Source organism: Acomys minous, assembly GCF_964271855.1.
Source record: "Acomys minous genome assembly, chromosome: 10".
Classification (NCBI taxonomy): domain Eukaryota; kingdom Metazoa; phylum Chordata; class Mammalia; order Rodentia; family Muridae; genus Acomys; species Acomys minous.
Genome location: NC_140491.1, coordinates 95,974,036 through 95,987,150, shown reverse-complemented (window position 1 = coordinate 95,987,150; position 13,115 = coordinate 95,974,036). Strand labels below are relative to the sequence as shown.

Here is a 13,115-nt window from a genome sequence, read left to right as displayed (position 1 = left end):
GCCCATTAAGGTGATGCTTAAGCAACACATAAAAGGAAGAGGACACACAGGGCTGGGAAGGAAATGTTTCCCATAGCCAGTGCAAATACTCTGAGGTAGGAGCATAGAGTGGGATGCAGGGAAGCTGATGCATATATAATGCAAAGGGTTGAGACACAAAAACAGGGAAATGAGGGTTTTTGAGGGACCCACAGCCAGACAGGTAGAACTCCCCAGAGACTAAAGTATAAAGGCTGCATTCTTTTCCAGAGTGCCGGGAGCACACAGTGACAGGCCGTGACCTAGGGTTTCCTAGGGTCTTACTTTGGCTTCTGGGATGGATTTCACTGTGGTTCAGATAAAAAAAAATAAAAAATAAATAAATAAATAAAAATAAAAAACCACACAAGGTCACTTTAGGCAATAGCCATTTCCACTTCTTTCCTGGAAGCTGCTCAGGATTGTCAGCCTCGGTGAGCTCACACTTAACTCTGCTGCACCCCTCCCCCACCCCCCACCCCCGTCACAAATCCCTGTCTCCTAGAAGCAAACTCCCTGTGCATCTCAGCACATAGAGATAGCCAGAGAAGAGGATGTGTCCCTCATTCCCCTGCAGACTCCCAGGAACTCAGCCTTCACCTAGCAAGATCCATTAGCGCTAATTAACGAGCTCCGTTCAGTGTCTGTTCCCCGTGATGAATTCCGGGTCAGATGCAGAAAGCCCGTTACTTTATTGTTCTTTTAAAAAAAAATTATTATTCAGGCTTCTAATACTGGCATGAACTGGCGGGTGTGTGTGCGTGGGGGGGGGTGAATTTCTGAAGTCATGTTCCCTAGCTGTCACAACGAGTAATAGAAAATTTCAATTTATAAAGAATTAGGCGAGGCAGGAGAAGCATGCTTCTCGGTCTAGAACAAAAGAGATCAATCCTGACACAATGGCAGCATGACATTTGTGGACTTTGAAGATTCCGGGCTTCCTCTCCATTAATTAGAGAGAATCAAGAGCTCTGTTGGTTAATTATTTGCAGAAATTGTGCTCTGCAAAAGCAGATGCCAACTCACTCCAGCCACAGCCAGCTGCAGCTCCCCCATGGTAATTAAGTCCTGCCTCGGTCCTTGGCTACATCATATTATTGGCAACTGTATACTGAGATGTCTACCACCCCCTACCACTCACCCCAGCCCCACTCAGGCAGACGTGTGGCCATGCACCAGGCTGCCTAGCACAGAGCTGTCAAGAAGCTAACAGGACTCTGCATGGATGACTCCCCATACTAGTAGATCTTTCAAACTCCACAACAAGAAATGAAAGTGCCAAAGTCACCTACTCTCTCAAAGAGTAGTTCAGTCGGTCAAGGGAGTCGCGGGTCAGGGCCAGTGGGTTCTCTCAGTGTTTCAGGGTTAAGTAATCAATGATACCAAAAGGCTAGGTTTGTTTTTGGTTGTGAATACTCAATACGTCAACAGTAAGCAATGTGGAGGACAGTAAAGTACAAATTGAACTTTCTCTCCCATCTCTTCCCATCTCATCCTCCTGAAATACTTCTTAGGAGCTTTGAGGGGTGTCTTTCTAGACTCCTCTCAGGCTGCAGGTCTGAAGCGGGTTTTTCCCCCCACTAGTCAGATACTGATAGACAGGGCAGACTCACATCCCCACTGCTTCTCTGCCAGCCCTCCTCACCTTCTCTATGCCCCCAAACCCAGCAGCAGATGCAACACCAGACTCCGAGCCAGCCCAGCTTTGGAATTCTGTTAGTGGCTCTGGCCACTCGGCAGACAGTCGCAAGGACACTGACAGCTAACTGTATGATTTGAACTTGAGAACAAGAGGTAATTCCAATAACACCCTCTGCTGTGTGAGCAGTGCAGCCACGAGCCCAGGCTTTCATTTAGAGCCTGCATAGGACCAGGAAGGGAATCAAAGGACATTAACCTCATAAAAACCTGCAGTGCCATGGCAGGGAACAGATGCTTTCAGTCTGCTCATACTTGCTGGAGAAACAACCAGGACACGATGCTACCACTCCAGAAATAGAATGTGGTTGAGCTCAGCCCAAGTGGCATTTCCCATGGGCAAGGCAGCCGACAGCCCAGAGCCAACCAGTCGTCTGCCCCTCCCTCAGTTTCCCCGGGAATGCATCCAAAGGACTTCAGGGAAAGACCGAGACAGGGACCAGGGTGTCTGATTGGCATTTGGAACCCTCTGGCAATGAGCAGAGAGGCTGCCTTGCGGGGGGATTTTCCCCAACTATCCAAATTGCTTGGGGTGTTTTGACATTTGTTGTCATGAAGGCATTTGGGTCATTTCACAGCCCATTTATTGAAAGTATTTTAAACTCTTTCTGCAGGCATCTATGATTGTAATATTAGCCTGGCTGACCTCAGGTAGGTTCTTAAGTTACTCAAGGCAATCTTACCCAAAATAGAAGTTTGTAACATGTACTCTTCCCGCTGGGCTGTCTCTCACTAGAGATTTCTCTGTATGAGGGCATGGGTTGGGTGGGGGAGGGGGACTGGGGGTTGGGGGAGGGCCAGAAGTGATACAGTGTGAGCCCAGTTTGGCTTCCCAGCACTTTAGTGCGGTATCTGCTCAGGACTGGACTGCTGGTTAGTGGTGAGTGGTTTTGTGACCCAGGGCATGATTCGGAGCTTAATGTGTTCACTTGGCTGGGCTGGAATATCCAGTTATTTACTTAAACAGGGATCCAGATAGTCCTGGGAGGGACTTGGTTACTGGCACCTGCCACCAGCTGGCTTTCAAGATTGCTCTCAATAGCCTGGGTGGCCTGCGTTTAGCCAATCAGCTAAGGCCTTTAAAAGGCAAAAAGAAATCCTGACTTAAAAATCACAGCACCAACTCCTGCCTGGTGCTCTAAGCTGTCTAAGCTCCCTAAGGATTCTGGATTGGCTGGCCTCAACAATTGGATGAGCCAATCCTTTCAAACAAACAAACAAAAACCAACCAACCAACCAACCAACCAATCAACAACAAAACCCCCAGCCCTCTGTTTAGCTAAACTCAGTGGTTATCTGTCAGAGGCCCCTGCCCCGTTGCACAGAAACCCCTGGAAACCATCCATCCCCTGATCTCACACTCAGGTGGGAATGCCAAACTATGTGCGAGGCGGTGTGCTAAGTGCTGGGAACAATGGCTGAACAGCAGTCCCTGGTCTCTGGTAGTGGCTTAGGGCAGGAGGCAGCCAACGGGAACGGAACACACTTGCCAGGTGTCCAGAGGACACAGGCTCTGTGATGCTGAACGATAAAGAAGCCAGACCCGGAGGACCAGGAGAGACACACCCTTGAGAGGACAATGCTTTCTTCACTGCACTTGACTCTCTCCAGAATTCCCCCTTTCTGGTGTGAGACCATCCCTTCCCCGTGACCTCACTTCCTTCTCCCAAAGGCCTGGGATTTCCCTTCAGCCTGGAATCTTCAGGGAAGGCCTGGTTTGGGATCCTTGCTGAACACAAAACCCTGAGAATGGCAAGGCTATACCTAAAGAGTGGAAGCAGAAGATCCGCTCTTTGCAAAGATTCTCTCAAAGTGGCACCTTTCAAATAACCTTTTTAGCTGTGTCACCTTGTTTTTTAAGTTTCATTGGAAAAGAAATACAAAGAGAGCAATAAAGAAACAAGCCCATCGGATCGCTCGAAGGGAAGGTAAAGGTGTGTTAGCCTTTCGTGGAAGCGAGTTGGTACAGGCCCCACTAGGCTGAGACAGCTGTCACCAGGCCTGTCTTCCTGGGAGAGAACATGACCAATCCTTTCTTCTTCCCCTGAGATGGGGGCAAGTAGTGGCAAAAAGGGAAGAAAGATTTCTGATTCATTACCACGACCTGTGTGTGCTGCCAGAGTTCAGGCAAAAGTGTCCCAGCCCACAGAGCACCCTCGGTGAATGGAAAACAAGTCACTTCCCTCTCAGACACACGGTTTTCGGATGCCATAGGACAGTCTTAATGAAGTCACAAATCTATAATGAATATGATTTACAGATCGCCTCCTAGAGTTTTGCACGACAGCATCATTCTCAGTGGTCCTCAAACCATTTCCGTTCCCAACCTGAAGCCCCAGCACGGCATCCCTGCAGCTCCCATGATTCCACAGCTGCTGTTGTCTGGGGATTTCCACAGTCTACCACCAAACGGCTTCTGCAGGGTCGGGGGTAGTGCCTTCTCCAAGTCTCTCAGCGCCCCCCCCCCCCGCCCCATTCTTCTCCCCCTGCCCCAACTGGCCCACCACAGCACCACATGAGTGAGAGCTCTGACCATATTGTTGGAATCCCACCACAGCCTCGCTTTCTCCCATGCCCATCTCCGCGTCATCCTCTCCCCGTCTAGTGTGAGCTGACCTTCTGTAAGTCAGATGTAACCTTGTTCTTCGTAAGATTATGAACTCCTTGGGATCAAGAGCCATGGCTTCTCCCCCCTCTGCAGCAGTTTCTGCTGCTTCTATAGCACAAAACGTGAGGATAAGAGGTGCAGCTGTTACCGCCGGCATTTAGCAAGGCGATGCGAACAGGTGGTTGTGAGTCCTCTGTGTCCGGCGGGGGGGTGGGGGGTGGGGGGGCCTAATCCAGGTGATCTGATTCAGACAAAACCTCGTAAATTGCAGTTCACATTTTGCAGCGCGCCACAGCCAACGGTCTCTGTGTACATTTCAACTGAGCCTTTAAACATATTCACGGTCATTGTTTATGGGCGGACTGCACAGTGTGGAAAACCCAAGGCTCAAAGAGGGCAATCGCAGAAAGAGCAGAAGTGCACGCCAGACCGGCCCTGTCGCCTCCAAGGCCTGGCTCTTTCTCATCCTTTCAGGGCCCTCCAAACTTACGCTGGGGCCTGAACCCTACTTTGGTTGCACACCTTTTCCAAAGGAGACTCAGTTTCCACAGCACTGCCCCCCCCCCCCCCGCTCCCCCGCCCCATGCCCCACAGGAATCATGAGCTCTGCAGACTGGTACATTCATGCTACACGTCTGGCAACACAGCTTCCCAGGTCTTGCAAAGGTTTCCCTTGTTCCCACAATTCAGATATTTACCCATGACTTACTAGTTGGTTCCCCTGTGGAAAATTCTCCACCCTCTTCTGTTGGAGCCCGTCAGCTAGTAATGAAGCCATGATGCACTGACAAGCCAGGTGGCCCTATTTGTTCTCCCTGGTGGGGCTATTATCACTCATTTGAATGATGTAGACACGTGGGAAGGCTATGCCACCCCCCTTCTCTGCCGCCCCCAACTGCTCTGGCTATGGATGCCACTGTTACCCAGCAGCCTTTGTACTAAAGACATCAACAAAGAGGGGCCAAGCTACTTCCTGCATCAGCTCTTTACACTGCTAAAGCTAAGGCCAGTGCTTTATAAAATAAGGAGGGGGGCGATTGGGGTGGCTTACAGTTTTGGAGGCTGAAAGCCCAAGCTCAGGGTGAGGACCTTGGGTGGTCTCAAAACTTGGTAGCTAGCATCACACAGCTCAGTTTCTGCCAGTGAAGCCAGAAGAAGAGAAGTCAAGAGGCAGGAAGGAGGGACCAGGCTCCTCCCTTGGTAGCAGCTGCAGCTGTGGTAACCAATGCAGCTCTTACAGGAAAGCAAGTAGAAATCCCTTCCTAGGCAAGACCCCATGATGTCATAGCCAGCCTGACCCCACCTAAGGCTGCAACACTTTAATACAGTTCCTCGTGTTGTGGTGCCCCCAAACCACAAAATTATTCATTGCTACTTCATAATTGCAATTTTGCTACTGTTTGGAATCGTAATATAAATATCGGCTATGCAGACTATATGATATGTAACCCAGGTGAAAGAGTCATTCATTTCCCCCAAAGGGGTTGTGACACACAGGTTGATAACCACCATCTTAAAGTATTCCTTGTCTTTCAATACCCTCACAGTTGGGGGTGGGGGCCAAGCTTCCAGCACATGACTCCTTAGAGAAACACCACAGCTAAGCCACAGCAACCTCCTCCCCACGCTGAGTTGGTCAGCCTGGACTCAGCCACCATTTTCCTTCTGAGAGAACAGGACAATGGCAGACACCCCTTTGGGCGCCATCCTACCTGCCATTGCAATGCTCACTTGTGTGGTTGGGGAGGAAACAGCTTCTAGGAACAGTCAGCTCTCTGTTCAGTAGGTTTCTTTTCTCAGGGTACAGCATAGGCCCCCATCCATCACAGGCTCTCCTTCCTGGTGGACAGCAATCTCATTTGTACTCAGTTACAGACCCCGTTAGACTTTACTCCTGTCCTCTTGTTAATGAGAAGAAATAAAAGCTACCTTGGTGTAGAGGTGCCTTGGAGAATGCCACCTTTCCTCTCCAAACTCAGAAGGCAATCCTGTGCTGATGAGCCGGTGGGTGAGAGCAGGTGGGTCCCCACAGCCCAGTGACAGGCTTCTTAAGGACATTCCTGCAAAGGAATAGCCATATGGAAGTCTTCTTAGGTTTCCAGGAGAGTGATCTTAGGTCCTAGAAAGATGTTTTATTGCTATCAGGAGTGGAAAGCTCATGTTGACAGAGACTGCTTACTCCCAAGGTAACCTGAGTTACAACTCTCCCTCCACAAGGGTTCCTGAGGGCTTCGAGTGGATACTGTACAGAGAGAGCGTGCTGCCCTGTGTAACACAGCAATTGCAGGGGTCCGTGTATCACGCACCAACACAGTAGGGTGGCTGGAAGCTGCTTGAGGACAGACCTGTGGCTGTGAAGTCCTCCCTTGCCGCTTAGTGATTGGGAATTTAGTGAGACTCTTGCTCTGTCTACAGAATGAGACGGATGAGGGGAGGGAAGTGGAGTGGGATTTGGAGCAGCAGCAGGTGTGTAAAGAACACACACACACACACACACACACACACACACACACACACGTGACTGTACTTCCACTGCGGCTATGTGTCACTGTGTATTATTTCATCTCTATGCACATGTACCATGATGCCTTCCACAGGTCATTTCTCAATTTATTTCACAAATATTCTTGTACATCTCCATCACACATGGAACTATTATTTAATAGGCCAGGCAGTGATGGTGCATGCTTTTAATCCCAGCACTTGGGAGGCAGAGGCAAGTGGATCTCTGAGAGTTCAAGGCCAGCCTGATCTACAAAGAGAGTCCAGGACAACCAAGGCTACACAGAGAAACCTTTCTCGAAAAACAAAAACACAAATGAAAACGAAAATATTATATAATTACACTCTGCAGCTTTGATAACTTATATATGTGTGTATATATATGCTAACTTAATGATGCATTGATGAGAACTTAATGAAGTGTTTTTCCTGAAGAAGATCACAGAACACTTAACATGTAGCATGCACTCTTGATGCAATCTTTCTTTCACAGACCTACTCCCAGGTCTACAGGCACCAAACACATTTTCAGAAACACTAGCTTCAGTTCTGGGAAAAAAAATTGAGTACAAGAAGACTGTCTAGCTAGTTGTGGGAGTGTGTGAGCATGAAAAACAGACAAATTAAAAGGGGCTTCTTGGTGCTGCTGGGAAGGCAAAGCCAGGCTAGGAAGACCTTAGCAGACCTTGCCCAGGAAAGACAAAAGTCACAAGGCAATACCTACAGGTCAGTTAGAGTGCCGCTCAACACAGCAGAAGGGAAGGAGCTGCCATTAGGTACAACCCACTGCTTCCTTCCTCCTATCTCTGACATCATTAAATACACAGGACACTAAAGATGCCATCCTGCATGCAGTAGACCTGGCATTCCCAGGGTATCAGTGCATTCCCAGATAGAGATGGGGACGGGGCATCTATGAGAAGAGTAGCATTCTGGGTTGTGGTGGGGGGAGGGACACACACACACACACACAGAAAGAGAGAGAGAGAGAGAGAGAGAGAGAGAGAGAGAGGGAACTGAGACTGACTTCAGGCAGGGGACTAATAACTGAAAGGCGTTTGCTATACCAGACAGATGAAAGAAGGGCATTCCAGAGACAAGGGTCCACCAGGTGAGACAACACTGTTAGGGATTTGGGACAGCTGAGGAGTGAATTTGGTCAGAATGAGTAAAAACAGGGCAGGTATAGCATAAGTTAGATCTGGGGGAGTCTTGGAAACTCTAAAGGCCATCTTGTAGTCTCCGTCCACCCATCCATCCATCCATCCATCCATTATCCAAAAATATTTAACAAGCATATTAGTTGGGGTTACTGTTGCTATAATGAAACTCCATGACCGAAAGCAAGTTGGGAGGAAAGAGTTTATTTCACTTACTCTTCCACACACATCAGAACAGGAAACACAAACCGAGCAGGGACTTGGAGGCAGGAGCTGTCTGGAAGCCATGAAGGAGTTCTAGCAGCTTGCTCCTCATGGCTTGCTCTGTCTGCTTTCTTATAGAATCTAGGCCACCCTTACCCACCCCCACCTGGGCTGGGCCCTCCACCACCACCACCCACTAATTACGAAAATGCTCGACAGCCAGGCATGCCTATAGCTGGACCTCATGGATGCGTTTTCTCCATCAAGGCTCCCTCTTGATGACCCTAGTCTGTATAAAACTGATTAAAAACGAACAAAACACTAGCTAGCACAATGAGCATTTTACAATGGACTGAACACTCTTCTAGTAAATGCTGGATGCTTGGGAATGGACCAGTGATAAAATAGATAGTGCTCTCATCCTTACGGGCTTTATGATTCTGTGTAGAAGGCGAGGCCTTATCCTGCTGTGCTGGGAATCGGGCTCTTCCTCTGCTGGCCAGGGGTGTTGAAGCTGCCTGGTTAGGAGGAGCTGTGGTTGAGGGCAGTGGGCAGAAGGAAATTTTACACAGAGACAATATGTGTAAGTCTGGTAGACTAGGGGCATTCTGGCTGGTGTTAGGAGCTAGAGAAACATCTTCCTCCTCTTCCTCTTGCTGATCTAGGTACCACCTAGAAGCGAGGAGGGGAGCCCTGTAGAACTCTCAGAATCTTTGGGAACGTGGCTAGGAGCGATGCATATGGGATGGGTGTTCAAGGCTCTCAGATGGACTCAGAGGAAAGCAACGGAAGGCTTCGGCCAAGCCTGGAGCGCTATAGGTGTGTGGAGGGAATGGAGCAAACAGTTAACACAGGCAGCCAACCCAGGCTGAGAAAAGGGGAGTAGGAAATGGGGAGAGGGAATGAAGCAAACTTGATAGTTCAAGTTTATGGTTCTCAGGTCACATATGCTGGTGCCGGGCCCAGCATTTTAAGGGTGAATGTTGTGGGGTTGGAGATTTAAGAGAGGTGTTTTCATTGGGATGTGCGGTCAGGATGGAGGTGAGGAGGCAGAGGGTAACTCGTATTTGGTGCTTGTTTTTGTTAGGGATTGGACCCAGGATTGTGTACATGATAAGCCAATGCTTTCTCCTTGGGCTACATTCCCAGCCTCTTCCGTGTGATGAGTGAATACTACCAAATGGTTGGACTGAATTTCTGCCTCCTTTCCATGTCAGGCATGTTTATTTTATCTCTTGAGACGGAGTCTCACAATGTAGCCCTGGCTAGCCTAGAACTGTCTTTATGTAGACCAGGCTGGCCTCAAACTCAGTGATCTACCTGCCTCAGCTTCCCAAGTGCTGGCATTAAAGGCGGATGCCACCACACCTGACCTCCCTTAACACTTTTTCTCTATAGTGTTACTGATATCGTATAGCTTCATAATTCATCTGCCCCCTTCAGAACACAAACTACACGGAAGCAGGAACGTCTTCCCATTGTATAGCTCCAACACATGGAAAAGCACCTTCAAAGACCACTTGTTTGGCTGGTCCTGCTTGGTAGGCTGTGATCACTTGCTTAAATGTTTACATAGAGAGGAAGAAAATATCCCATAGAGAAAAAAGTATTTCCGTCAGAGAAAATGAAACCTTTCCGTGCTGTTCAAGGATATTGGCAGATGTGAAAAGTTCAATGCTTCCCTTTTTGTTTTTTGTTTGCCCACATTAAAAAAAAAATCGATGTTATAATGAGTGAGATTTGGGGATAAGACCGATACTAGTATGGCAGATGTCTGAGTAGGTCTTGTTCCCCAAAGAGAACAAATAAGGCAGCATCATTATCGCACCATGTTATAATGGAGTTGACCTCCACTTAGTCATGTCAGCTGGAAGTCCTGAGAGCCTCCATGCTTTAGATATAATAAGAACAAACCTTCCCTGGGGGGTGGAGACACCTCCATCTTGCCATCCAGATGAGTCACGGAGTTGGCCTCCTAGGACTCCGCTTCTTCATCTTTTGAAGGTGGGTGACAATACTTGTCCTTCTGACCTCACCAGCCAGTTAGCAGGGACAGAGAGAATCCTTGGAATGAAGCTGGTCATAGAGATTAAAAACTCTACATGGGTGGAATTATAAATTACCAAGCAGTTACATCCGGCCATCTCCACCACGTTCATCACCTGGGTAACAGGGAAATGTCCATCTTCAGACACCACTCAGGAAAGCCTGAGGCTGGTGCAAATAAAACAGCATCACACCGGATCTGGGATTTCTCTGAAATCAGTATCAAGAACAGAAGTGGGCAGTTCCAACCTTAAGAGCTCTACTCTAAAAGCTGTATTTGCACAAGGAGAGGCCAGAAGGAACAAAGGCTGTGTTGAGTGAATGCTGCATTCCTTATCTATGTTTTTTCCCCATTGATTGATAAGGCCTTGTGCACTTTAGAATTGGGAAGGGGGTGGTGGTGGTGTGCAAGCATTCGGCATATGACCCAGATCAAAATCTTCCTGTGTCAACTGCAGAATAAGGAAACATTTTCCCAGGGGCCCTGAGTCAGGTATCTGGAATGCAGACCTGTCTATAAATAACTCAGGTATTCAGCACTCTTATTATTTTTTTCCACCTGAGTTATTTGGGGATTTCAGTTCACTCAAGGTAAATGATTAGTGTATGTCCTTGTAGAAAATAAGTGCTGTGGTGTGAGACAAATTCGTGAAGAACGTTGACCATCTGTGCCATTTTCCTTGTTAGCCAGAGACTCCCAGGCACTCAGCATCTTTTGTCCTGAGACTCCCCTGCCGACATGCTCGTGAAGGATTCCTGAGAGGCAAATCCAACTGACTGTTGTCTTACTTACAGGCTGGTCACAAAGAGTGGGAGTCTGACATAGCTGTCCTGAAGGACAGCCAGAGTGAGTGAGCATTGGTCCCCATGTGGCTCTATATCTCATCTATGTAAAGAGGGGATTTTCCAGCCTTAAACATGTCACATGCCAAAGCCAGCCGCTGCCAGTCCAGCTTACCACATACCATCTCACCAAGCTGGCCTTCATAGAAAGCCGAGAGCCGGTACATCACATGGAGCTCTCAGGTAGACTTTAATGCAGTTTACAATACGAGCTCACAGCTTTTCTTTCAGTGGGGTTCATCGATAGGAAAGCAGGTCTTCAGAGGACCATGAGAACTCAAAGGGGTCTGGCCTTTGGGTCCAAATTGGAACATGTCTGAAACGAACTGGAGCTTGGTGGTATCTGTTACCTTCATCCAAGGCAGGGAGATATCCAGTCTGTAGTCTCTGCCACTCTTCTCTGGTCACCTACAGATGGACTACTTGATGCTTCTGATCCCTGTGACCACTAGAAAGTCTCAGTAACTGGGTATACAACACATTCTGTTAAATATGGTTGTTTTGTTTTGTAAATATTTTGTAAATATTTTGTTTTGTTTTGTTTTGTTTTTTAAACATCTGAAATGGAGATAGATACGGAGATAGTAGAGAGATAAAGTGAGGGGGGAGAGATAAACACACACACACACACACACACACACACACACACTGAGAGAGAGAGAGAGACAGAGAGAGAGAGAGAATGAGAACAGAGATTTACATGCTAGCATGAAGTAGGTGAGCAGAACACAGCCCTCCACATAGGAAGCCAGTAGCATCTTGACAGAGAGGTAGGGAGCTGAAAGCCAGAGCATTCCTGCACAAGGATCAGGCACAGACGCGCTATCTAATGGAAAGAAAGATAACAGAAACCACACACCTGAGCCAGATGTGCAAGTGAACATTTCCTAGAAGCCAGACCATAAGAAAGTAAAAAAGAAAAAGAAATGTTTATTCCATCATAATAAACTAAAATTTATTAAGATATTTAATATTGTTTTTTAAAAGTAGTCACACTAAATGTTTAAAGTTCAATACATAGTTGACACTTGCACATCTCCACTTAGACTCTCCACACCTCATGGGCCGCGTGATCATATATGGCAGTGACATATTGAGCAGACAGTAGAAGGTCAAAAAATTGTTGGTCAACTTAAAAGTTTTGCCTAGAGACCTCACAGCTACTTTGTGATGTCCAGAAGAGAACCACCCGTATTGATCCTAATTTTGTGCTATATAAAAATGTAATAACAACCTGTTTTAGTTTAGTTTAGGCATCCCAGCTAAATGGTAGCTAAAGGATAAATCTAAAGTTTCACTCTCTGAAACATTTTTTATGTTTTAAAGATGAAGACATTGGGACCTTGTAATTACAGGAGCATGCGCGGGCACATTGATAGCCAGGGGGACTTGTAATTGCGCACTACCCAGCCATTCTGGTTCTATGTACATTGGGCCCGCTCAGCTCATGGCATCTCCTGACCACTGAGGTCTCTGTTTCTTTCTACAGACTCTCACTACATAGCTCTAGCTGGCCTGGAACTCACTATGTAGACCAGACTGGCCTGGAACTCCCAGAGACCCACCTGCCTCACCAGTCCTGGGATTAAACATGTTCTTTGGTGCATGCTGTGCCTGTTTCCAAAGTGCCTTGTTCCTGAGTGTTCCCCAATTCCCATCTTGAGAGCCCTTCAGGAACCATTCATCGAGGTCACCTTGGCTGCTTCAGGCAGGAAATCTTTTGACCTCCAGCACACATGTGCGCCATCCATTTGGTCTTATCTCACGCACACACCACCTCTTACCATCACTGGACTTTCATGTGGATTCATTTTTATTCAGCCACACAGAGTCTATAAAGACAAGGCCCTTGTAGCTATGAGTTTCATATAACAGTGCACTTAAATTATTTTATTGACTAAATACATGAATATACTTTTGTGTAATGAGGCTGGGTTTATAATAGATGTGTAAAATCCACTTAATTAAATAATTCTTTGGGTTTCTTCGAAGCAACAAAGCTCTGCCATGGTTTCAAGGCTTGTAACTGTCTAGTT

At 47.4% G+C, this 13,115-nt stretch overlaps 1 protein-coding gene across 3 annotated transcripts in view; it reads left to right on the top strand.

The window, feature by feature from the left end:
- The window catches only part of ITGB6 (integrin subunit beta 6), a 121,177-nt gene that overhangs the window by 9,077 nt on the left and 98,985 nt on the right, over nt 1-13,115 (top strand). The window lies entirely within an intron of this gene.